The sequence below is a fragment of the Marmota monax genome, unplaced genomic scaffold (genome assembly GCF_021218885.2).
Source record: "Marmota monax isolate L192 unplaced genomic scaffold, Marmota_monax_Labrador192_F-V1.1 WCK01_AAM20220418_F8-fsc00012, whole genome shotgun sequence".
NCBI lineage: Eukaryota > Metazoa > Chordata > Mammalia > Rodentia > Sciuridae > Marmota > Marmota monax.
In genome coordinates, this window is record NW_026695227.1 from 4578895 (window position 1) to 4606727 (window position 27833).

A 27833-nucleotide genomic window follows, 5' to 3' on the forward strand; every position below is an offset into this window, starting at 1 on the left:
TCAAGCAGCTTCATCTGCTGATGTGAAGTTAATATAGCTCCCCCCAAATCTTTCAGAACAAGAAAGTGTTCATGATCTGTGCTATGCAGAGTCCCTGTGGATTTGTTCACGATGGTTATAAAGAAAACCAGAGTCATTCTGCCCACAGAAAAAGATGTGTGAGAATGCAGTAATGCAAAAAGCAAGTTTGAGAGAACAATGCACAAAATCTATCCTCTCATGCACACATAAATATTTTCAAAAAAGAACAGTCTGTGTTTTGAGGGAAAAACAACAAAGGCAGGCATAAGACCTCTAGCAACAAAGAAATAAAACACACCGGTGTTCCAGGTTTGCTTTTCCTGTATCTGAACATATTGCATATTTAAAGAGTCACTCAAAAGTAATATGTCTGATGTTTAACAAACATGTCAGAATCCACATACCCAAATAGGTACTTTTTTTTTTCCCTCAAAGGAGGCATCTGGGGATGTTATACACCTACTTCAATGTCACTTTGTCACTGATAAAAACATTTTTGGAATTGCTGCTTTGGAATTGCCTTCAGAGCCTTAGGAACACGTGAATATCTTCAGGATTCTGTAGTTACATAAAAAAGATGCTTCAAATATTCTCTCACAATTTTATTCCCTTAAGTCTTAGGCTCCTTATTCTTGGTTTCTTCTTACTCTAGAGCTCCACCCAATTGATTCTCATCCCCAGTTTAAAAATTTTTATTGACGCATAATAATCACATACATTTATGGGGTACAGTGTGATCATTTGTTACATGTATATAACATGTAAATGATAGAATCAGCATAATTTGCATTTCATCTGCTTAAACAGTTTTCATTGTTTTGGAAAATCTCAAACTCTTCTAGTTTTTATAAAACATGCGATACCTTGTTGTAAACTATGTCACCCTTCTTGGCTGTAGAACACTAATACTTACTCTATCTCCCTGTGTTTTGGTATCCATTCCTGATCCCCTGCCCCACCTTCGTTTTTCATTGGCACTGGGAATTGTTCCTAGGGTCTCACGCATGCTAGACAAAGAATCTACCACTGAGGTACATCCCCAGCCCATATTTTCTGTTTTTTGAATCTATTACTTAATGTCTTGCTAACTTCTCATGATTCAGACAACAATTAACCCCACAATTTTTACTTCTTTTATTGACCATAATCCTGATATTTTCTTCTGCCCAATGTACTACAGGCTACTTTAGGTAAAAATCTTGGTGCAGCCTGAGCCTGACACCTAGAGTTCTTAACTGGTCCCACCCTAGACATATTAGGACACACCTACTGCACACATCATCTCCATGAGCTATGGCTAGTGACTTGGTGTCTGATGATCATCTTCTAAGAGCAATAATAATTTTTCAAAATAGCCCAAACATTTAGTACCAAACCTGGCGAATGGCATGAAGATTTGAATTCTATAAGGAAAATAAAGTATAAAATAGTGGCTACAAAGCCATGAGGCTGGAGTACCCTATGGCTCTAGGTGCTGCATTGAATCACTTGCTGTGGACGAGGGAATGCTGCTTCCAACTGCAGCCAAGGTTCATATTTGATCTCACTACCTGCAGGTCAGCTGGCCTGTGCTTCCTGATGACTTCATTCTGCATCCCATGCCAATGGGACTCATCTCCCAAGAGGGGAAAATGACACACAGTGAACCACACAAACATTTGGGGATATTGATGGTAGACTAGGAATAAGCATAGATGGTTGAAGGAAAACTAATTTTGGTGTTTTTAAAAGTGTTTTTGGTTTAGTTTTATATATCTTTATTAGGGGAGAGTGCTCATGTTTGATATGTCTCCAAAAACTTTGAAATATTCATTTATCAGTAATGTATGGTTAAATAAAAACGACAATAATAAATATACATTAGTATTATTTTGGGGATAGTGCACTTTTATATTGGCATTTTCAATTTAATTTCCTAATTGCATTTTGCCTGGGTTAATATAAAAATGAATTTATATTTCCCAAGCATGGGAGAATAGATTACCCCAAACAGAAACAGGCAAGCCGACTGTTTGGCTATGGTCATCCCTCATGCTGGAAGATGACATACTTGTGGAATCTCTGGATAGTGTTTATGTGTCGGCTTAAGTCAAAAAGTCCGGTGCATCATTTGCAATGCTTCTCAGGTTGGATTTACCTGAAGAATTTCATTTAAAAACAAAAGCAACTCACCTAACAAAAATGCTAAAGATTAGTGCCAGGATTCACAGGAATGAATAAGAGAAGCTGGTAGTTCTCCAAGCCCATGTGGGAAGGAGGGAATCATCAGAATTGGCGCTGAGGGCAGGTCAGGCCAGGCAGGAGGAATTGGGAGGCCCAGGCAGCAAGGCCCTTTTCTCCACTGGCAAGGCTGGAACCTAACCTCATGGAGGGAAGAGGAGACACGTGCAGGCAGGAAGTTATATCTCATTTTGTCTTCCCTCCATGCACTTAGCTTGGGGTTTCCGACGTGCAGGGAGAGGATAGAAAGGGCGCTCTGTCAACGCTCCATCATACAATCCTACAAAGGAAACAGATTTTAAAAGCTGCAAGAAGGATTTATGACTTCAGGGACCTTTGTGAGTCCTTTTATTAGCCTAGTACATCACCTCTCTCCCATCTTTATGCTGACAACACTTCTCAGCCCTTCTCTGGATTTCTTGTCAAACTGGGCAACTATATAAAATGAACAGACAAGAGCTGCTGCACAGAGCTGATTGATTCCAGTGTGCGCCTGCACCATTAGGAGCAATCTTATTCTGCTAAGAGGTTCTCTTATGCAGTCTTCCAGTGGGGGAATCTTGGATTGTTTCTGACAACTATGTGTTTTTAAGGAGTTTTATTTTTTCTTATGGTCTTCCTAAGAGCATAAGTCAACATGTAAAGAGTATAACACACTAGCCTAAATAGTTCTACAAAAGTTGTTTGAAAGTTTGGAGTTGGCTCTGATGAGTTTGGCTTGGTCATTAAGGTCAGTTAATGGTGCAGGCCTCTTCAAGCCTGACTCCCCCGACCCACCCTTTCCAATTGCTTCACTTATGAATGTGAAGTTCAGAAGGGGCAGCCCGATTGTAAAGCCCTCCTCTGTAAAGCCTCCCTTGATTCCTCCAGATCATTAATGTCTTCTCCCTGTATTCCAGCAACAAAAATTAGTAGCAAAATTCATAGTTATAAAAATTGGATGGACATCTACATGTTCTCTTGACCTTAGTCTAGGTACACAGACTCACCAGTTCTCTTCAACAATCCTAAAATGACTTTACGGTGATTTTATGAGGCCCAGCATAGTTCAGTGACTTGTCCAGGATGATACAACAAGAAAGTGGACTTTAACCTAGAAATAGGCAGATGACTCCAGAACCTGCATTCTTAACCTTTTTTCTGTGGCTTCTGTTTTAAATTCTTAATGGCACAAAACTTCAGGAACAATTAGAACCCCAGTAGCCATCATTTTCCAAATGCCATGCAAAGCTAACTTCAGTGTTTTCATTTGACTTAGTGAGATGTGAACATTCTGTTCATGCTCTCTACTTTTGGATTACTGATGAGTAAAGAAGGATAGAAAAGAAGTGAAACCAAGTGTTGCCCTGTCTTTGCCTTTCCTTCAATGCCATCATTTTCAGCATAAGAAGCAGAAAAGTAGGAGAGGATCTAACAGGCTTCCTTAGTTGTTCATATTTCTTGGAATGCAATTCTCTTCTTTCTCTATTTTGAATAGTTCTGATTCAAAGGGAAAGAGTGGCCTCTTGGGCTGTCAGTCCTTGCCTCATCTACTAGTCATAGATGTAATGCACCTAGTGTTTGCTTTCAATCTCTCTGACCTTCCATCTGTGTCAGGTCCACTGGAATTGTGTGGGCATGAGGCATCTCTAGTGCTCTGCAGTAATGCAGTGGCAATGGACTGAGGCAGACTCGCTACCTGTGCTATTGCTTCTGCTCAGTGCATGCTCCAGGCTCTCATTGGGCTTTGCCGCAGTCTGGCTGGGCACAAAATCACGAGCCACCACACAGCTTGTAGATTCAAACAGCAACTCTTTATTCCCAAACTCACACCAGCCGTCTACACACGTTCTGGGGAAATCCACGTTCTCTGCCCAAATCTACCCCCACTGGGCTTCTGTCTCCCCCCAAATACTGTCTGAATCCCTTGAGAACTCAAGGGGAACTCAGGCAGCAGGATACGCCCTATTCCCAGCAGGAATAATCTTAAACCTGGAACCACGCTAAACCCGGATAGTCCTAAACCGGGAACACCCTAAACCCGGATCCGCCTTGGTCCTTGAGCAAGGTCACCTACACGCAATGTCACTGCAAAATGTCCTATTTCCACGAGTCCTTCCACTAAGCCACATGGGGTACGCTGGCAAGGAAATTGTCATACCTACTTGGCTAATGGCTCCCAGCAGGGCTTTACTTACAAAATACAAGTTCAAAAAAAATTATTGTGAAAGTGACAACAGAGCATCCAGCCAAGTGCAGGGCCCTCTGAACACAGCTTTGTGTGACCTACACACAGGTTGCATGTACATGAAGCCACCCTGGCTACAAAGGAATTAGTTACTTTAATTTTCATTTTTCAGAAATGGATTTGGTAACTTAAGTCCAATAAATGGAAATTGCAAAAGTCTGGATTTGAACCCAGGTCTGTCTATCTGAACCCAAAGTTCACACTCATAACTATTTAGTACAGTAACTCAGTTATGCAACTGTCTAAATTTTGATTGATTTTAGTTATCTAAAAATAAGCATTAAAATGTGAGTTATAGAAAGTTCAAATTTTCTTCCTTTGTAGTCATTCTCCATGTAGCATTTGACTAATGCACCGTGCCTTGTATTGCAGTTTATATTTTTCTAAATACTTTGCCAATACATTATTTCATTTGATAACCAACACAATCTTAAGAGAACCAGAAGCTGTTATTCATTTTGTAGGTGAAGAAATTGAGGCTCAGAGGCAGAAAGTGACTCCTCCAGGTAGCATGCAGCAACAAAGCAGTTTTCTCTAAAGGAGAGAAAACCAGCCCTTACCAGATGCTGAATCTGCCAGTTCCTTGATCTTGGACTTTCCAGCCTCTAGAACTGTGAGAAATACATTTTCATTATGTATAAATTATCTAGTTTTAAGTATTTTGTTATAGTCCTATGTATTAGTCCATTTTGTGTTGATTTAAGAGAATATATGAGATTGAAAGTCCAAGATTAAGTGGCTCCATCTATTTGTACTCTGGTGCGGGCCTCGTGGCTGCATCACAACATGATAGAGAAGCAGAAAGGGAACCAATTGTGTGCTGAAGGGTGTAGGGTAAACTCGTTTTAAAATAGTCCTCTTCCTGAGAACTTGCCCTGTGGGACCATCATTAATCTCTCTGAGGATGGTGCCCTCAAGACCTAACCATCTCCTACTACATCCCACCTTTTACACATTTTACCACCTCAGCATCAGAACACTGGAGAACAAGCCTCCAGCACCTGAACCCTTGGGAAACAAACTACATCCAAGCTTCAGCACAGCACAAACAGACTAAGGCAACAAACCACTTCTTGAGTCGGAACTGAAATAAATACCGTAGGACTTGTACACAAGTGATAGGAAAGGAAGAACACTGGGTCATAAAGCAAAATGAGGTTTTTATACAATTCCCTTTATGTGACAGAGAGCATGGTTAGTGGAAGGAATCTGTGAGCTGAGGTCTCAGACTGGGTCCAAGTACAGCTCTGCCCCTTCATTGGGAAAACTTGGCTACTTTCATTTCTGAGCCTCAAAGTCTTCATATGCTAAAAGAAACATTAGTATTTACCTTGAAGGACTATTGCATCAGATGAGAAAACAGCTGGGGCCCGTAACAGCGAGTTTCACTGTCCTGTGGATCATGATCTACAGGTCATTCCAGCAGTGGAGAGCTCAGCATCCTCTACTGCAGGGAAGCTCGCTGCCAGACATGAACTTGGTGAAGGAAAGCTCCGAGGGTCTTGCATTGATTCTTCTTCCTCCCAGTCTCTGCTTCTGCTTCTATCATGTCATCAGCATTTGGTTTTGAAGAAGAAACACCGTCAGGTACTGTGATTAATACATAAAGATGTGCAAAATGTGCTGGGCTGTGAACATTCCAGTCTTCCTGCAATACTAGTTGAGAGATTTCATTGTGAAATCATTTTAAAGGATGAACTAATGGGTAGTTTGGCTGTACTCATTAGATTTGAAATCATTATTAATTTTTTTAGTACCACAATAACATTGATTCAGATGAACCTTTATAACACAGAAAGTGTATAGTATTTAGGAGTAATTAACATCCTTTAATTAGGAGGAATTGCCAAGTAGTTCTCTCTCTTGGCTCTGTTGTAGCTAGTGCAGCTGGATAAAATTTAATCACAAAGGAAACAGCTTGTGTTTTATGTTATATTTGCCTTTAATGAATTAAAATATTCATTGGTATTATATTTTATCATAAAAGGTACGTTCGAATCATCAATGTTACAAAATGTGAATAGTCCAAATGCCATAAACGTTATGGATAAAACCTTTCACCTAGATATGCACACACAGGGTATAAGTAAGTTTAGAAACTTGATCTGTCTGTCCATATGCTCACTGAGTTGTGTAGATCTTAATACTGGCTTTGCTATTTTTATTCCTCTAGGATCACAATATAAAGTTTCATATTTTCATGTGCATTTAGAGTAAATGTTACTTCTTTCTAACCAGAGAGGCATTTAGGCAATCACTGGGTATGAAAATTGCTGACATTTTCTGAATTTCAGATGACAAATGAAATGCTCCTGTCAGTTTACTGTGTAACTCCAGAGCATATGGTGCTTCTGCTGGTGGGTGTTATTTCAAAGTTTGCAAATCACACCATGAGAAAGTCCCTCTGGTGGGCTCCTGGAATACTTAGCAACTGTGAATCTGAAGTGACAGTACAGAGAGAAGGGACAAAAAAAAAATACATAGCTTTTTACCCCCCCTTTTTTTTTTTGACAAGGAGAAGGCAGTACGAAGTGAATGATAAGTTAATTCAGGGAGGTGGAGGGGTAGAAGTACTAATCTAGCAAGAGAAAAAGAAGCAGTTTCTCCTTTTATAGGACAAAGTAGGAAATCATCTAAATTCTTAAAACAGTGTTTAATATCAGATTTCAGAGAAAGAATAAAGATTTAGGCAATGACTAGAATTAGAGGAATTGTCAAAGACCCTAACAAAAGCTTAGAAAAAGGAGGAAAGCGTTGTTTCAAGCAGTAGAGAATGGTGACAAAATTATATCTCTCCCTGAAATCACAAAACAACTCCAAATAATGAAGACTTGAAAAGAAAGCCTCTTGCCATTCAAGCTGGGGAAGTTTATTTAAATCTAGTTCCCAGCAGAGCCTCATTTCTTTCATTGCGTCTATTTTAATGGGGCACTTTGTTTTGTTCAATAATGCCTGCATTCAAGGGCATTTCTGCAGTGGTCAAGCAACCAGTCAATTAAATGGAAAAGCCAGTGAAATTGGTTGCTGGGACTAATTGATCAGCCAGTTCCACTGCAGTAGTTTGCCAGCTGTCCTCAGGACACTGTCCAAGGCTTGTGTTTTCTTGTATATTTATTCCTCCTTGGAATCCAAAACTTTCCACTGGTCTTCCACCACACACATGATTTTTTTTTTTAAATTTATGCCTAAAGGGTACAGAAGAGATGTGAGTGACCTAAAATGATGATATTTCTCTAAAAGTTGAAAGTAATTTTACCCCCAAATTAATGGAACCCTAGATTTTTCATATGGGAAATGCAGAATCTTTAGTAAACTATGCAAGTGTGCTGACTGGCCTTGAATCTCTTCAGGTATTCTTAAACCTTCAGGTATTAGGAGTAGACCTCAGATAATAACAACAATTAATAAATAAAATGCATTGCATTCTAAGTATGACATGTGAATTATATCATATAATCCTCACAGTCACACACAAACTTACTATCGCCATTTCACAGATGAGGAAATTGAGGACTGGGAGACCAAGCATCCTACTTAAGTTTCCTTGGGAAGTAGTGTAGCATTTACTTCTCTGTAGTATTGATGTACAGGAAAATTTGATTAGTTTTCCTTTAAAACCTTCAGGCCCCCCAAACTCCCACACACTTACCAGCCCTACGCTGAGTCATTACAGACCCACATTTGTGTTTTATGACTCTGACTTTTCTTCTCAGGCTATATAGGTCATTGGATCTAAGGGTGGATCATATATAGGCTGCACTGGGCCCATCGTTTCTTTTTGTTAATCAAAGCTTCTGGACTTATCTTAGGTTTGGGGTAGCACAGAGGTACCTGAGCAGGAAAAAGAGGCTAGCAGGCTGACAGAAACAAGAATCCTAGTAGAGATCAGTGGGCATGAGGAACCATGTTAACCTTGGAGAGAAGGAAAAAGCAAACTCTGTTGTTGGTGCTTTCCTCCCCATTCTTAGCTACAGATTTGATGGACTTCTTACAATTGAGTTTTGTGGGAAATCCCTCTGATCTTCTGCTGAAACCCTTTATTTATTTTTTATTAACCATGTTTGAGTGAGTTTTTGTTATATATCTATATATCTATCTATATCTATATCTATATATCCAAATGATTTGTTATAGTCAGGTTTTTCACTGCTGTGACTAAAAAATCTGACCAGAACAATTGTAGAGGAGGAAAAGTTTATTTGAGAGCTCACAGTTTCAGAGGTCTCAGTCCATAGATAGCTGGCTCTATTCTTCAGTGCTCAAGGTAAGGCAGAACATCATGGCAGAAGGGTGTGGCAGAGAAAAGCCACTCATATAATGATCAGGAAGCAGAGAGAGACTGCCTTTACCACATACAAAATATATACCCAAAAGAATGGCCTCAGTGCCTCACCTCCTCCAGACACACTCTACCTGTCTTTTTTTTTTGTGTGAGGGGGCGGTACTGGGGATTGAACTCAGGGGCACTTGGCCAGTGAGCCATATCCACAGCCCTATTTTATAGTTTATTTAGAGACAGAGTCTCACTGAGTTGCTTAGCACCTTGTTATTGCTGAGGCTGGCTTTGAACTCATGATCTTCCTGTCTTGGTCTCCCAAACTGCTGGGATTATAGGCATGTGCCAACATGCCCAACTCTACCTGTTTTCAGTTACCACTCAATTAATTCTGTCAGGGGATTAATTCATTGATTGGGTTAAAGCTCTCATGACCCAATCATTTCTCCTCAGCGCGGTAGCAGGGATCTTTTTATAGACTTACTTCTTATTTGGATACTTTGCCTCCGTCCTATGGGTAGTGGCTCTCTCCTATGTCTCTGTATCGTGTGTCTGGAGTTCCCTCTCCCTTACTGGGTGACCCTCGACTACCTCTATCTCCCCCTTGTAGCTATTTTTTCTACTACATTTTCCCTATTCAAATTATGTGTGGATTTTCTTGTACATTGCTGGTGGGACTGCAGATTGGTGCAGCCAATTTGGAAAGCAGTATGGAGATTTCTTGGAAAGCTGGGAATGGAGCCACCATTTGACCCAGTTATTCCCCTTCTTGGTCTATTCCCTAAAGACCTAAAAAGAGCATGCTACAGGGACACTGCTACATCGATGTTCATAGCAGCACAGTTCACAATAGCAAGACTGTGGAACCAACCTAGATGCCCTTCAATAGACGAATGGATAAAAAAAATGTGGCATCTATACACAATGGAGTATTACTCTGCATTAAAAAATGACAAAATCATAGAATTTACAGGGAAATGGATGGCATTAGAGCAGATTATGCTAAGTGAAGCTAGCCAATCCTTAAAAAATAAATACCAAATGTCTTCTTTGATATAAGGAGAGTAACTAAGAACAGAGTAGGGATGAAGAGCAGGAGAAGAAGATTAACATTTAACAGGGATGAGAGGTGGGAGGGAAAGGGAGAGTGAAGGGAAATTGCATGGTAATGGAAGGAGACCCTCAGGGTTATACAGTGGAGGAGGTAGAGAGAGAGGAGGGGAGGGGAGGGGAGAGATGGGGAGGGGGGAGGGTGGAGGATGGGAAAGGCAGCAGAGCACAACAGACACTAGTATGGCAATTTGTAAATCAATGGATGTGTAACCGATGTGATTCTGCAAGCTGTGTATGGGGTGAAGGTGGGAGTTCATAACCCACTTGAATCAAAGTGTGGAATATGATATGTCAAGAAATTTGTAATGTTTTGAACAACCCACAATAAAAAATAAAAAATAAAAAATAAAATAAAATAAAAAAAAACAAAGAAGAACTAATACCAAAAAAAAAAAAAAAATTATGTGTGGATTTTGCCTCCTGCATGAACCCTGACTGACACAATGAATGCATTAGAAAGGTGGCCCTTTGACAAGATTTAATGAATAAAAGTGCCTTTGTGCAAAGTAAAAAAAAAAAGGTCTTTCTTTTCCAGAGGCAGCATCCCTCACCAAGGCTTATTTGGTGACAACTGGACTTCAGTCTCTATTTGCTCCAGCACACTGGGCAGGCACATGTGAAGAAGTGCATATCATGTCCAACCATTAGGAATAGTCCTTGTCCAGATCTCTGAAGCTCTGTGAACTCAAAGTTTCATCGCTGTGTTTCTGATCTTAAGATTATCTCATGCTGGTGGAGGAGATGAGTAAGTAGACAATTGGAATAATTTTGATGGAAAGAAATATAGAGTACTAGGGAAAATGTAGAATAGACCCTGTATCTATTGTTACCTACCAAATTACTCCACAACATAGAAGCTTGCAACAATATTTGTTGTCTTTCACAGTTTCTGTGAGTTAGAAAATCGGGAACCGCTCAGCTGAATGATCTGGCTTGGGATCTCTCATAATCTTCTAGTTAGGATGTCAACCAGGACTTCTGTCATCTGAAGACTTAACTGGAGCTGGACAATTTGCTTCTAAGATGCACTTACACAGCAGGCAAGTTGATGCTAGTTGTTGGCAAAAGGCCTCCTCATTGACCTCTCCAAAGGGATGGTAAATGGCAGGTGGTTTCCCCCAGAGTAGATTGTTAAAGAAAGAACAAGGTAGACTAATTTCCTTTTATAGCCTAGTCTCAAAAGTCACACATTTGACAGTTTCCCATAGTTTATTCAGAGTGTGAATATCAGGAGGCAAGAATCATGGCCATGGTAAAAGTGGGCTACTATAGACCCCCCCCAGAACAAGCTGGAGGGAGGCAAGCTCTCTGTAGCAGAGAGAGTTGGAAGTGAGTCTGGAAGTCCAAGTTAACAAGCCAAATGCAGCAGAAGAAGTTTCCCAGCAAGATATCAGTATGTGGAAAGGGAGGGAGAAGAAGTTACAGATCATACTCTTGTAAGACTCAGAGTTTTGAGGTAGGAATGGTGCTGAGCATACACAGTGCAAAATAGTAATGTAAGGCTGAATAAATCATCCAAGGTGAAGCCATAAAGGTTAGCATTTATTTTTATAAGATATGGGTATCCATGATTCTTAATACTTGCATTTCAAAAGGCAGCCAAAGAGATTCAGTATTCTTGGTGCTATATTAATTTCCAACTCTTAGAAGTAGAGTGGAATGCCTTTAGAGGGCATCTCCTGCCTTCTTCACTTTTCCTTCTTCTGTTCACTTCTCCTTAAGCACATTTGAGGGGCACAGCTGGCATGAACTGAGAGATTATATTAGTCAATTTTTTTACCACTGTCACCAAAAGACCTGATTTTAAAAACAACTTTAGAAGAGGAAGAGCTTATTTGGGGCTCAGGGTTTCAGAAGTCTCAGTGCATAGACAGCTAACTCCATTGCTCTGGGCCCAAGGTGAGGCAGAACATCAGAGTAAAAGGGTGTGACTGAGGAAAGCATCACAGGACTGGGTAATAAGGAAATACAGAGAGAATTTCACTTACCAGGAGCAAAATATAAACCCCAAAGTCACACCCCAGTGACCACCCCCTACCTGCCTGCAGTTACTACACAGTTAATCTGTCTACAGTTACCACATAATTAATATTCTACTTTCTGTTGCTCTTACCTAACAGACCAAGAAGAACTTTTTTTTTTCTTCAAAATCTTCACCCTAATATTAGTAAAGAGGGATGGATCTCCATCTGAAAGCTTAATCAACACACTTATTATTAATGGGAAAACTTGAAAACTTGTTTTTGATACAGAAGAAATCCTAGAGAGATAGATTCTAATGGAACTGGACAGGCATGTGAATGAAATTTTGAAGGTGGATAGAATAGGAAGGTATTTTTGTCTTAGTTTGCAGAGCTTTAACTTTTACTGTGCTATTTGATGCCTCTAGATAACAATGTTAACAAAGAAAACCTAAAGCTAGTTGAAACTGTGAGTAAATATAAAAAAAGTCATAATACACATCAAACTTATAGATACAAGAAATAACTATAGCAATATAATTGTAAAAACACAATTACTTTGGGAAATTATTCAATATTCCAAGTGTTTAAAGAATTAACATTGGATTATGGTCTGGCATTGTTTTAAGTGTTTTACCTGTTTCAATCCATGTAGTTATCTGTAATCCTACTTCTCTCATTTTATAGATAGAAATTATGACAGAGAGACATTAAGTAACTTGCCAATAATCACACAGCTCTAAGAGGCAGAGCTAGGATTTGAATTCAGATGTTATGGTTCTTAAACTCCCCTCTACATTGTTCGTAAAAACATCTGGATTAAAAAAATCCCTTCAAATCATATTATAAACCTTAGTTTCCTTATCTGTTCGGAGGGATAATAATGCTTGCATCATGAGATTGTTGTACATTGTAGTTATTACATCGTAGATGATACAATATTTGTTAGAAGTTCTAATACAGTGTTTGTTAATGTATGAAGCCCTTAATTAATGACAGTTATTTAAAATTCTGATTACCTTCACTGAATTAGGTAAAATGTCAGTAGTCTGGGGAGTAAAACAAGCAAATCTGTAACCAATATTAATGACTGAAGGAAGAGATCATATTGGTCACAAATTCAGCGTGATAAGGAGTAAGATGTTCTGTGAAGAACAGTATGGATTTTCTTATCTGCTTTCAAAACTGTTTATATTAATAAATCATTATCTGAATAATCATCTTAATTTTTAAAGCCCAAATTTACTCAGTAGACGAAGAAGCAACAACAATAATGACAAAAAACCATTACCAGCATCGCTCTGTACCTTTTGGCCTGCCCCATTAGCCTACTCAATCTGCACTCAAGAAGGAAAAAATACCATTTTGGGGACTGAAATATATATGGGTCATAAGGTGACTGTTTTTTCCATTTGCTTTTAAGAAAAGGGAGATGAGAGTATAATATGGAGTAATGGCTGTACCCTATGATTATAGGTAAATCGAATATAATAATGTGCTATTCTAGCACAAAACAACAACTGATTCATTCTCATTGTTCTAAAAGTCCATGAACATGTGCATACACGTGTTCTAAATGAAAGCTCTCTCTTGCAGGCTTATTTATTGTAAAGACCTCACAAAACTATCCATATAAGACCAGATCTCTCTGTTGGTTTAAACTAACTTGGATGGGCCACAGAGAAGAAAATAAAAGAACGCAACACTTTGCTCTTGGGGGATTTTAGGAAATTTAGAAACATGGCTAAAACTGAAATACCGCAGCATCTCAGGTTTGTAACCAAGGCAACTCTTCCTGCTCTGCATTCAGGCTTTCCTGTTGATTATCTATTGTAATGCCAATAATTGCAGCTGAGAGGAGTCTCTGTTTGTTGTGAGAGACAATTAGCACTTGAAATAAAATAACAGATTCAAATAAATTGGGGGACTCAACAGTGTGACCTGATCTCTTAGGAACAAGCAACAGCTTTGGAATAGAACTGACTCTTATGTTTGCAGCAGTCTCCAGAGGGAGAGAGTCATCATCCAACCTTACTGAGGTCTTACTGGTGATTACTCTAGTTGTTATGATTGAAAACCATTTGTTTCCTCTCATATTATATTGGAAAATAGCTTAATAAATCCAAATCTGCAAGAAGGTGATACTGAATTTTCAAGGATAGACTTATTCGAACAACTTGTCTCTATATGTAATGTTTCATTAAAAATATTTTCCCCAATTACTGCTATAATCACTCTTCACTTTTATAATAGACTGTATTTTAAAATGCTGTTTATTTTAATTCATATGTGAATGGAAAGCTTACAACTCCTGATCTCCCTATCTTTGCCTCACCTATAATTTTTGCTTCCATAATGAAAATCCCCATTAGCATTATGACCATTTCCGGAAACCATTGCAAGTTACAAACTCTCAAAATCCCTGTTAATTAGCCTGTAGACCCATGACTCCCAGAGAGTTTTCACAAGTTGCAGTAAATCTTTAGTGTTCCAAGGACAAATAAGTTTTCCCTGATTCAACTATATTTGTTTTCAGAGATTCATTTATTATTTGCATAATCACCCTGGTCTTGGTTTCCATATGATGGTATTTCTGCTAGAATAATATTCCTAACCCCTCCTGTCACCTATTTGATTTGTTCAAGAGAAGAAACTGAACAAGCTGGACATGTTCAGGCCCTTCCTAGACGTTTCTTTCTCCTAGTGAACATGTCCACAGGATTCGTGCATTCTTGTCAGCCCTCTGCCATGTGGTAAGGGGTCTGTTTCTAGGGGGGATGGCCTGCAGCTGTCAAACTACACCCGTGAACAAGGAAAAAAGTATTTTAAATTCAGCGATAAAGGCAGATCTAAAGCCACATTCTCCAATCAGCTTTAACAGTAATAAAGCTGTTGGTTTGATCTCCATCTGTCTATCTTTTCTATCTCTAAATTGGTTCTGAATTCAATTGGGACAGAGGGATCTTATTTACTGGCTGTTCCCGAACACCTAACATATGTTTTCCATATCAAATGTAGTCGATAAATATTAACTAATGACAAAGTCATGGAATATAAATTCCTTGAGAGCAAAGCCTTTGCTTATCTCATTCACTGACATTTCTCTAGCACATAAAAGTTGTTTAAAAAAAAAAAACCCACACAGTTCAGATCACAAATATTCTCACTCCCATTTCAGAATAAAGCTTTGGGAGTACTTCAAGTTTTTTGTAACGCCCAAGAGATTAATGAAAGATGATCTCAATGTGAATGAAAGGAACAGAATCACTTCAGAGTCCCTGAATTATTCACATCAGAGATTGACAGTGTGATGTGCCTCAGCCTGCTATGAGGGCTTACTGAAGGCTTGATTTTTGCTCAGGACCATGTACTGAAAAATCTCAAGAGATTAGAAAAGGAACAAAGAAACGGACACAGGCCAGTAGTAAAGCCCTCAGGAACACAGGAAAAGGATCTGAGGATGTGAACGGTGGATCCCAAAGTAGATTTGGAGCCCAGTGAGTACTGTCTATGAAACAATCTGAAATTGCTTCCAATAGAACATGTAGACCGACAGAGGACATTATGCCACGAGATGCTGGGAAATATGTTTTCCAAATGTGAAACCACTCTTGTCACTAATGAGTATGGTCTCTAAAATCCACACTGTGATTCTGTCTGCTAAAGAGACAGTCATTGGCAAGAGGAACTCCATGAGGAGAACAAGCATCTACATGTTGGACGGGAAAAGTCCCAGGGGAAATCCTTCAGTGGGGTGCCTAAGGACAACCATGGACATTTGTAGTTGAAAAGAGCAAGAATTTGTCCCAGGGACCCCCCAAATGATGAGAAGATGATGAATATTGCTCTCATTCTGTGTGTGGAATTCAATTTTCCAGAAACCTCTTAAGGAAATCTCAAAGCTACATCCTTCTTCTGGTTATTGTTATATTTAAGACACAACTATTAGAGTTAACACCATGGCGCCTAGCATTGGTCAGAATCTGCATACAGAAGAGCATTATTTTGTCTTAATAAGGCATATTATGTAAGCATCAGGGGCCCTGGAGTTCTGCAGTAGTTCCTAAGTGTAGGCTTTGGGATTGGAGTGCCCGGGTTTGAACTCTACCTAGCCATTCAGATAGCTATTAGAAAAACCTTGGGTTAAGTTATTTGTCATTTTTAGCCTAAGTTTCTTCTTTGTATAAAGGTACAGATGAGGATTAGGCCAGTACTTATCACATAGAACTGTAGCAAGAATTTGAGAAGGTGAGTCATATGTATTAAGTAAATATATATGTAAAATGAATCAATTACCCATTTATATAAATTTAATGTTTTTCAAAATGGGCAATCCATATAAAGCCCTTTACACTGTGACTGGCATATGATCAAGTTCATGCACATAGTAAGATATTGCTAATAAAAGATCCTGCAAGCATGTATTGAGTTCCTGCTGTGTACTGACTGTCAAAAATGTGCTAAATATCCTATGACAGTTATCTGACCGTACTTTATATTTCATCTTTATTCTCAGTCTCTGAAAGATGAGAATTTTCAATACTGATGTTTTTTCTTCCAAAAAGCATAAACAGCATATAAGTGAATTACCATTCCCACTATCTTCCTCTTCACTTCAGGAACTTCAGTGATAATAAGTTGGTGAGGTGATCAGAAAGCCCTGGATCTCTGCTTTTACCATCTCGTGTTCCTTAAGGAATCTTATTCCTATTGCAATTTCCCCATTTCCCCTCCCCTTTCTCCTTCTTTGAATATTTTAAAGACCCTAGTATGTTTATTGTATAGTGCTAAAAGCTGTGGAAATCTCAAGAGGTGTAACACATACAGTCTCTGTCTCTATCTGTCTCTCTTTCTCCATATTCTCAAGCATTTAGAATCTTAGTAGACAAAGCATTAAAACCTAAATATAATAGTTGAATGACAACACAAGACCCTGTTGTGAGACATGAAAGTTGACGATATACAATTCCTTACCAACCTAGCATATCACACTATCAACTTCTGCTGTGAATAATTTAGGGTTTTTTTTCTTTCACAAAGAGATAACTTTACTTTATATATTGCAATGTAAATATTACCTAATTCCAAGTTGTTAGATGAACTTACTACCTCAATCAAGAATAAGTTAGAGATACAAATGACTATACAAGGGGAACTCATTATCAATAACATATTTGGAATTTGACTCAATTATTTATTAGAGGAACTTGAAAATCATCACCAAATCATATTGGGTGAGCATAGGCGATGGGCAGGGAAGAAGGTGGTACAGGGGAGGTACTGGGGAATGAAATTATGCAATTTGTATGTATGGATATATCATAATGAACCCCACTTTTATATATAATTATAATTTACCAATTAAGAAAACAAATAGAAGGGAGACCAGTAAAATAGACTTAGGGAATCAGGTTGAGGGAGGAGGGGAAAATATAATATGAAATACAGATACTTTTAAAAAAGGGGAAACTTGGAAAGTAGCAAAGCCAAAATGATTGGGGTGATCACTGGTGGCAAATTAACGTGAGCATGTAACTATAGTGGGTGCAGGGATAAAAAAGGCAACATGACTTTAAACTAAGCAAAGAAATCACATTAGAAATCAAACTATAGGCAAGTCTGAATCTATCTCCTTAGTGAAGACACTTTTGGAATAATACACATGGAAATGAAGATTCAGACATGAAAAGCACAAGTGATTATAAGGACCTGCCAGATTGATTTATGAGGTCTGAATGGCACAGCCACCACCTAAATAGGTGCATATACGTGGATATCTCTCACAGATACCAAATGATTATCAAAATAATTACAGTTTTCTTTGTAGCTCTATTGTGAGGGACAAGTCTTTGTTGGCTTAAGTACAATTCTTTGCCTTGCAGAAATAATTTAAAAATGTGTCACCAGGCAGTCCCTAACCAGGAAATAAAACTATATGCAGTTATCAGACACTGAAATTCAAGCTCATTTGTAATAAGCCAAGGAGACCATAGTTCTATAAACAGATGGTTCTAGAGGCAATATAATGGTAATAGAATTAAAAAACAACCTTAGCTAAAAGATAACTAGTAGTTGTTGCTGGACTTGTGTTTTGGCCAATCGCCCAAGTGCAGAGCTTGAAATTTTATTTTATAACTATGCTAACATTGTAAGGGGAGAGGTGACTGACAACTTCAGGAGAGGAAAGGTAATAGATGGAAAAAATTGTTTTTAAATGGCTAAAGGATGGAATGTGTCCACTCAGTGACACCTTAGAAACAGTGAGAGTTTGAACTAACTTAATTATCATCAGGAAGGTGCTTCAAGTTACCTTGTTTATGTTAAAAAATAATAACTATTATAAGCCATAAATTACTAAAATTTTTAAATGAATATATGAAGAAAACATTAATGTTTTAAGTATAGGATAAAAATAGTCCTTGTTAGAGACACTATTTGCTCAAAAAGGCTGACTATACATTTATAAATGCAATGAAAGAAATAACTTTAAATTCTTTATTGTGATCAATTGACATTTTGGCATTTTACAGTGATCTTCAAAAAATTCAACAGAAAATGTAAAGAATTTTAGAATATATATGTCTCAAAAATGATTGCTTTCTATTTAAAAATGGACTTTGGAATATATTCAGCATGAATTATTTTCCATTTGGAAATAATTGCCTATAAGTGGTATTAAAAAAGTTATAGCGAACACACAACTTATAAAACTAAAGTATTTTAATGATTGTGGTTCCACATATATTTATGCTTGAGTTTATGGGAAGTATTTTGAAATTCATGAAGAGCACTGAAAAAAATTATAAGACAAATGATTCAAATTGAGGTCAACCAAGTTATAAATCAAAACATAAATGTACTTCACAGTACATTTAGTTCCAACATAGTTCATAAAATAACCTGTTTACTTGCTGAAACAAAGCATATAAATTTGAAATTTATTTTAGTCAGAATTAACATCTTTTGAAAAAGCCAAATTAACTCCAGTTTATCACTCCTCTACACAAAAAATTTCCATTGCCTGCTATTGTTTACTGACTCAAATTCACAACTTAAAGCTTATAGGCAACTCAATTATTTTCTCCACAGTGTAAGTGATTCGATCTGCGTTTCCTATTTCATTAATTCATGGCTTTATAAACCTAACAGCCAGTCACTTATTTGTGAAGCAAACAGTATAGATAATTTTAAGTACTTTTCTAATCATATTGAAATTGTTTCAAATTTTCAAATTAACTTATCTTAGAAGATGTCTTATGTGTTTCTTTTGAGAGAATTATTGCAAACTCAAAGCCTATGGAGGCCACGTAGGTAACAAAATGGGTACAGTGGGTCTGAAGGAGACCAGATAAATGGGAGCCCTTACCCTCTGTTTATGTGTTAGTCGCTATATAGCCCTAAGAATTGATGTGCAGTAACGGCACCTCTGGTTGCTAGCTCTTCCAATTCTTTAAGAGAAGTCAAATATGTAACTTTCATTTTTTATCTTCTAACTTTTGGATACTGTCAACTGATTGAAATTGATTTATTGTAATTTTTTTTTAGGTGCTGAGGGTCGAATCCAGGGCTTTGCACATACTAGGCAAGTGTTCTACCATGGAGCCACATCCCCAGCCCATGATTTAAATATACCAAACCAAAACAAACCAAAACAAAAAAACTGTGTAAACCAAAAAAGAAAATAAAGTTTTTAGGCTCAATATTGTCCTTGGACTTCTAGTTTTAACCTCTATGGCAAACTACAAACCAATTAAACCTTTGGGCTCTAGTTCAATTTTCTACCCAGCTCTCCTAATACATTCAAATTCCTGGGCCAGGACAGCTGTCTTCTTTTTTCCTGTCAATTCACTCTTTCTGAAAATTGTCATCTCTTTGCTGTGGCCCAAATGTTTTTGTCTTCCCCTGAGTTCCTATATTGAAATGCTAAACCTCAAGGTTATGGAATTGGGAGGTGGGGCCTTCAGAGGTAATTAGGCTGGGAGAGTAGGGCCCAATTAGGTCCAGAGAGTGGGGCCCTCATGAATGGGATTAGTGCACTTTATATAAGAGGCCTGGAGAGGAACAAAATAAACAAGTAAATAAATAAACATAAGCAGACATCTGATTTTCTGTATCTATGGCTTATTGAATACATTTTCTAAGCCAGATTCTGCCTGTATCATACTCAATTGTTCTAGGTGTTTTATTTGTACTGTAAAAATATAAACTATCTGGAGGCAGAGATTGTTTTACTATACCTGATACTTAAGAGTCACTCAGTGAATGCTTGTATAATTGGATGGAATGGGATATGGAGGATATCACTTGCAGATGTCTCAATAGCAATATTTTTCATGGAGATTTTCATCTGAGTTGAATATACAGAGTTAATATTTACAGGGCTAAAGTCTAGTGAAAAAAAAATCTGTTAAATCATGTTCCTTAACAGATGGTGCATTTGTTTCCTTAATGCAATATCCTGACTGTGTAGAGTTGTCATAATTAAGTAATAGCTGCCTGCACAATCTTTGGTAACTGAAGACTTTCCTATGTGTCAACTCTGTGTGTTCCAAGCTTGATGTGTAGCTACTCTTGAATTTGGCTCAGTGTGAACTGTTTCTGGGTGAATTTTCTTTTTTGATCTCAAACAGTTATTGAAGTCCTTGTTGGTTTTAGTTTGAGAAGGTGGTGAACTAGACCTTAATATGGTTTATTTCTAAAATGATCCTGGAATTCAGGACACAGAATTTTTTGTATGTTTGTTTTTGGGTTATTCACAGCTTGGACTGATGCTTGAGTTAATACCATGGAGGTTTCAATAGGGCTGGAGAGTGTTGATGGATTTTCCTCCCACTCTATTGAGTACTCCCTACTCCTGTAGAAATTATCACTCATCCCTTTCTGTTTGATCTGTATAAATAATGTATTCTTTACATGCCAGCTGGGTGTGTGGTAGAAAGAGTATTTAAACTGTAATCAAGAAACCAGCTGTTTGACCTTGAAGAGCAAGGAAGTTACCTGATGTCCTACAGGGGTTAATACCATGGGAAAAATGTTTGGAATTGGAGCAGCTGAAAAAAGTAGTGAGGTACAGTTGGGATTGCAGACATGCTTTATTTGAAGGCAGCAGCAGGTGCCTGAGTCTTTCCAATAGGCTTTTTTTCTATGTGCAAACCAAACAAAGAAGACCTGGTGCCAACAAGGTACATAAGTGAGCTCATGCTCATAAGCAGATATTTATTACTTTGAGTGTATATGCTGAATCAAGGTATTTATGACCTTGACTACACACTAAATCATAGTGGTCCAGAAGTCTCAGGGAGGGAGCCCAAATCTAGCCATCTTGGGTCTGTCCCATACCTGAGCACCTCAAGTCTTATTTTCTTATGTATAAGATCAGAAAATGAGAATGCCTACATCTCAGAATAATCCCTATCTATGATTAAATGAAATAATATATTTGAAAGCCCTTTGTGAACATGCTTTTCTAGGGTTATTGTTTATTTAAACAACTTGTGCACTTTTTCCTTGGCGGGAGATGTTTAGTTTCTTGGGAACCCTTTGGAGTCAGCAAACTATGGCTGTATCTATGGATTACTGAATCCTTTCCTAAACCGAATTCTGCCTTGTGTCATACATATGGCTAGACCAAATCTGACCAAGCCCACTGGTTTGCATCTTGTCTATGGCTGCTTCACTCGACAATTAAGAGTCAAGTAGTTTCAACAGAGAGCTTATATCCTGAAAAATTGAAAATATTTAATATCTAGCTCTTTAGAGTTTGCTGACTCGGGCACAGTTTTTCACTCACAGGAAATATTCAAACATTTGGCTTCAAGTCTGAACTTGAAGAGTGCCCCCAACAAGACCTTCTCAGGCTTACTATTTATTTTTCCTGTGGTCACAGGGCAGGAATGAAAACACCTGTGGGATTTGGGACCAAGACAATAATTACTTTTCAGTCTTATCTCCTGCAGCCAGAAGAAAACAGCTGCTTTTTAAATTCTTCAGAGAATGGCAGAATTAAAACTGTCTAGGGACTTCCGCTGTATCTCTGAATAGAGAAGGAAGGGTGGAAGGCAGGCAAGAACATTTCCGGTTTAACCAAATGAAAAGTTGAGGAAAATCAAAGGAGAAGGGTGAAGTGTTGGCTTTAAAGTTTAAATCTAAATAAGTCTCATTGCCATTCTTGTACCAATGGATAGATAGATGTTGGCAATAGTCCCACTAATTCTTTGATTTGCTTAATAAAAGTCATTTTAAAAAATCAAATGGATCACCGGGCAGGAATTTGACCAGAAACACCTTCCAAGTGATAATTAGCTTGCCAATTTTTCTCCGAGTTTTATGTTAGCATAAATATTCATGACACATTCCCCATCAAATTGTAAGTTCTTCAGGAAACACTGTTATCAGTTTAAGAAGAACATGAATCAGACTGATAAAGCTAATTGGTTAGGGTTCTTTTTTCTCCTTCATTTTAAATAAAGCTGTCGAAGGTTCCCAGGGTAATGAAGAGCTTTGTTGTTATGACAACTGCTTATTCCTTCCCTTTGAAGAAGCTTGTGATGTGATAGGCAACACATCAGGAATAATTAAAACAAATGATAAGCGAGACGCACCCACGTAGTTGAAGAAACCAGCACAGGCTCAAACCGTTTTACTGGTCTTCAGTTACTATTTTCTTGGTAGGAAATTCATATAAACTGAGATGGGCATTTGTACAATTTCCACCATTTCTATAACTGAGGATGATGCTACTCAAGGAGATTTAGATACAGACTGTGGTCTCTTTTGCCTACTGTGTCTCACTGTCCAACCAACTCTTCTCCAAGAAGTGATGGTTTTTCAGGGTGATGGTGCACTCTGAACTGATTGAGAAAGCTCACTTAGGTATACCTCAATTTCTTGCAGTAAGTAGGGCCCATTGTACAACACTGCAGAGCTCACTGCCTGGAACCACAAAACACTTGTCTTTTTCCAGGGCTCTTCCATTTCTTTTCTCTTCTAACTGTTCTCTCAACAACTCTGTGAACTTGTTGGCATTATACCTACCTCACAGTGAAAGAATGCAATCCCTGAAGAGTGTAAAGGACACATTCAAGGTCATCCAGCTGGAAGTAGTTAAGTGCTAATTCCTGCTCCAGTCTTTTTATTACAATAGATCTTTACAGGATGCTATAGCTGAAAGAAAAAACCAGTTTGAATAATTAAAACATAGCAGATAATTCTCTACTGAGGAATGCTATTACTATTACTTTATTTCCTTCTCATTTCCTTGCTATACTCTTAGCCTAGCTAGACAAATCATTTTATCTCCTAGCTTCAGGTAATGAACCTTTGGAAGTTATGAAAATTTTATGCTTAAAACACAGATTCTTTTCTTTTTTTTTTTTAAATGACACAGACTAGGATATAAAATATCTGAGTTTCTTCACACATAGTAAAGACAAGTATGGTTTTATGAGATGTTTATTTCTTTTTATATATACATGGGTACACTTGGTTATAATTTGTAGTCTACAAAGTTTGAAAGCCACCTCTCTGACACAGTTATTGACTCTCATTTGATTCTCTAATTTCATTTCACTTCTCTTTTCTGTTTTTTTTTAATGCCAATAGACATGAAATACACTAGGAGATGCTTGTGTTTAATAAATGGTGACTGTAAAAACAGACTTGGATATCTCTTTCTCAATAATAATAATAATAATAAGTATACTGTCCTTCTTACATAAAATTAAAATTCTGTTGTCATTGTCGTAGTCTGTTCTGACTGTTGTAGCCAAACACCTTCTGTTGGGTGTTTTATCAAAAAAGGAAATTTATTTCTCAGTCCTGGAGCCTGGGAAGTTCAAGATCAAGGCCCTGGGGGTCAATGTTTATGAGGGACCACTTTCTCAAAGACAGATGACTTCTCACTGTGACCCGATACACGGAAGAGGTGTGTGTGGGGTTCTCTGGGATCTCTTTAATGAAGGTACTGATCCCATTCCTAAGGGCTTCACTCTCATGACCTAAATCACTTTCCAGGACCATCCCTTGGGGCTTAGGATTAGAACATAACATTTGAGAGTCACAAACATTCAGACCATAGCAGCCAACCAAAAAAAAAAAAGAGGTTCAGAGAACTGGGACCTCAATGAAAATGGTGCTGTGGCCAACTGATGTGGTGTACATTGGACAAGCTTTTCTTCCTCGTTTCCTGTCAACCTTCTCAATCATACTGAAGGGTTCCTGCTTGAATCCTTGCTGGACCACTGCTGGAAATGTTCATGGAGAATGGAGAATAAGTTTTATGAAAAGAATGGGTATGAAAGTTTATCGATCAGATGTACAGACAGAGTGTCCTATGAAGTAATTCTTGTTCCAAATATTTGACTGAAATTCACCAAACCTCTGGACCTAACACCTAGAGAGGAAATACAGGTGACAGAGGCAAAAGTAAAGTACCACCATAAAGAGGTGGACAAATACAAAGTGTGAAAGATACTAAAAGACAAGTTGGTTGGCATTTCCCAGAAAGAAAATGTCATGAAGAAAAAAAGAAGTAGGGTTAATGTCCTAAATTGAATGAGTTTGAATATTGTATGAAAAAAAGTGTATAAAAGTCATTTGGGGCATAATTGAAGAAAATTGAATATGGATTGAATATTCAAATAACAGATATATTGTTAATTTTCTTAGGTATGATAGATAATATTATGATTATATAGAAAAATGGCTTTATTCTTAAGATATGGATGGTGAAGTATTTAAAAATGGATGTCATATCAAAAATCTGTAATTTATTCTCTAATGATTCAGCCATGTATCATCTCTCTGTCAAGAAAGACATAGATTAAGCAAGTGTAAACCAATACAATCTAGGTAAATCTTCGTAAATTTAGGTTTAAAAATACATGAATTATTTTATATTATTCCTTCAACTTTTCTGAGTTTTAAAAGTTTTCAAAATTTTGTTACGGTAGATTGCAGAAAAAAAATCTCTGACATATAGGGTTTCTATTTTATACCATTTGTCTTCATTTTAAAAACCACTATAACTTAAAACCTTTTTCAGTGTTCTTGACTGCTAATTTCATCATTGTGTTATTTGTGGGCAGAATTATATGATGGAATATGTTTCCTTTACATTCTAGGGAGACCCAATGAAGAGCCCCACAGAGCTTTCTCTGAAGCCTTCTTTCTGGTACACTCAGAATTCCAACTGCCTTGATCTAGTCAGACTTCCAGCTCGGCTTCCTCTATAGGAGTACATCTCTAAGCTTTTCCTTTCCTGTTCTACAGACTGGGAATTCTCTCCAGTTAATAAGATAGGGCATTCATTAGGCTCACCTAATTTTTTTTTCTCCTGAATTTCAGTGGCATTGCTATTAATTTTCTGATGTTCAAATTCCTAAAAACCATTTTTTCCATATATATTGTTTTGTTTTTCTGTTTTTTAAATTTTGTTTTGTTTTAGGTATTTTAGCCAGGGGTAAATCTTGTTTCTTTTTTTTTTTTTTTTGGCTAGAAGTGGACATCTCTGTCATTTGTGAGGCCCTAGCAGAGAATCCTATGAAATACAGTGTTAAGAATACTGGTGAAAAAATCTAAATTCTTTGGATGAAATGGATAACAAAGGTTAGTTACTCAGATTAATAAGCAAAGTACTATGTTTGGAGGAGATAGTTTTGAGAAGAAAAGCAGAGGGGGAGATCAAGCAGGATTGCATACGGGCCCTCTTCAAACCATATCTCACTGGTTGACAGAAAGAGGGTCTTCAAGATGTCATTGGCCAGGTACTTCTTTCTACAAAGCCACAGTGGCAAGTGTAGATGCCAGGGAAAAGAAGCATTACTCTTTGCCAGGACACTTCAATTTTTCATGCTAATGTCTTCACAGAAATAAAAGAAAATACATTTCAACAGATTCTTTAAAAAAGTGGATGAAAAATACAGCATCTACAGTATAAAATATCTTTGGATTGAGATATCCAGTTTATAAAATGAAGTCACAGCACTTCAAAAGACCAGTCTCTTGCTGCCTTGATCCCACTCTGAAATTTCTTCTTTCTTCACCAGTGAAACAATGTCTTGCATGAATGTAGTGATATTTGGGGAGAGCCCAGTGTGTCAATGTAGAACATTATCCCAGCTGTGTGTAATGAGGAGTCCTGCGGCCTGAAAAAATGGGAGACTGCTGTGCCTACCAGCATTACTGTGAGCACATTATTCTCCACATAAAGCCAGGGGCCACTGGGAATTTGAAAAGAAAAAACATGCACTAAGCTGTCTGAGAATTATGTAATTCTTGAAATACAAACCGTCCTTCGCTTTTCTTTTAAATCCACTTAAGTACCTGCAAAGCTTTGAAGAGGGATTTTAATGACTTAATGTAAAAACTGTGTGTAGATTTGGTGTGTCTGAAACTTTTTCCTCTCCTTTTTAACTATTGAATAAAGGACATGAGAATTTCTGAGGTTGAGATATATGGCTTATTGACATGCCCAAATCAGAAGGGCCATTTTAGTCCAGTGGAATGCAGCCTTGTTTTTACCTCTCAGGGAGTGGCCACCTTTCCACTGATTAGCACACACAGTCCATGTTACTGAGAGGGCAAATAAGAGGATGAGCTAAGACCATGGTTTCCATATAGTCGATGACGGAGTTGGAATTTACCCTAGTCTTTTTTCAAACCAAAATAAGTTTAGTTATTGTTATATCATGTAGGGATTCTATCTCTGCTATACACAGGCAACATGAGATGGCTGCAAAATCCTTTGATAAATCCCATAATGCCTTTTACTTGGCACTCATTTGTTTTGATTAAATTATGCTCTCCCATTGGCTCCTCAACAGAAAAATATTTTTAGGAAAGCTGTTACAGATCGCACAGTGAAAGTGTTTAATTAGGTCATTTCTTCATGTAACAAGAGAGAAGGACCCACACGAAAGACCTGAATACTTTGGAGGAAGGAGTAATAGAAGGGATGTGGAAAAGGAAGGTGGAGACCAAAGATATACTTCCTACTTCAGAATTTGTCCAAGGAGCATGATGCCATCATTCATTCAATCATTTATTCAATTCAACAAATTTTTATAATATGAAAACAAATAAGTAATTTATCTCTTTCATCTTATCAAATAGGATTTTTGTGTTATGGTCTGGGAATAGAAATCCAGTTCCCAGTGTGGACATGACATAGACTAAAAGATCATAGGATCATAGGTTATAGAAAGAAATAGAAAGTATGAAAGTATGAAAAGCCAATCATAGTTCAAAGCATAAAGTGCTACATAAAGTGCTACATAATTAACATCGTGCAAGTTATGACATTCACAGCTCAGAGGGAAGAAGAACTCTAAGGAAAAAAGGGTTAGGACTTGATGGATAACTAGAAGTAGAGATGGCACTAAGATTTCTAGCCTGGACAACAAGGTACTATCATAGAGTCATCATAGCTGAGGTATAAAATGCAGGGAAAGGAACAAGTTTTGGGAGAAGATCATGAATTTGGTTTTGGAAATAAAGAGTTTGAAGGCAATGTCCACTGGTGTTTGAATGTAGTGGCCTGGACAAAGGAAATCATGTTTAGACTAGAGGTAGATAGAGGAGTTATTTGTTTTGAAGTGTTTAATATGTCATTGATGAGATTACCAAAGACAAAAATCCACTGAAAAAATAGGTTAAGGATAGCTTAAAAACTTTAACAAGAGGCACAAGCAATGTGGAAAAAACTGATTTGGAAGGTGGAGGCCTACAAAGACCAGGATGAATCTAGGGGATGGTAATATGATAGGAAAAAAAAGCAGAGAAAGTGTTATGGGGGTAAGAAGGAATTGTTGATGGTGCCACATGTTTTAGAAGAATTGGTGAGACCAATCTAGAAACCTGACACTGGAGGACACTGCAAATCGATTCAGTAGCACCCTGAGAATGGAAGCCAGTCTTCAGGGAGCTGAAGAGTAAATGTCAGGGAAAGAGGTATAGATGTTGAGTGAACTCTTCCAAAGCAGGTTAGCTGTGAATATATTAAGCCTATCCACAATGG

General features: G+C 37.7%; 1 long non-coding RNA gene across 1 annotated transcript; it reads left to right on the forward strand.

Annotated features, from left to right (window-relative positions):
- Positions 1–5112: 5112 nt before the first annotated feature.
- LOC131423886 (uncharacterized) lies at positions 5113–12612 on the forward strand. Its single transcript, XR_009225997.1, has 3 exons — positions 5113–6055; positions 10393–10602; positions 10744–12612. It is a non-coding gene; the product is annotated as an uncharacterized LOC131423886 (long non-coding RNA).
- Positions 12613–27833: the final 15221 nt, after the last annotated feature.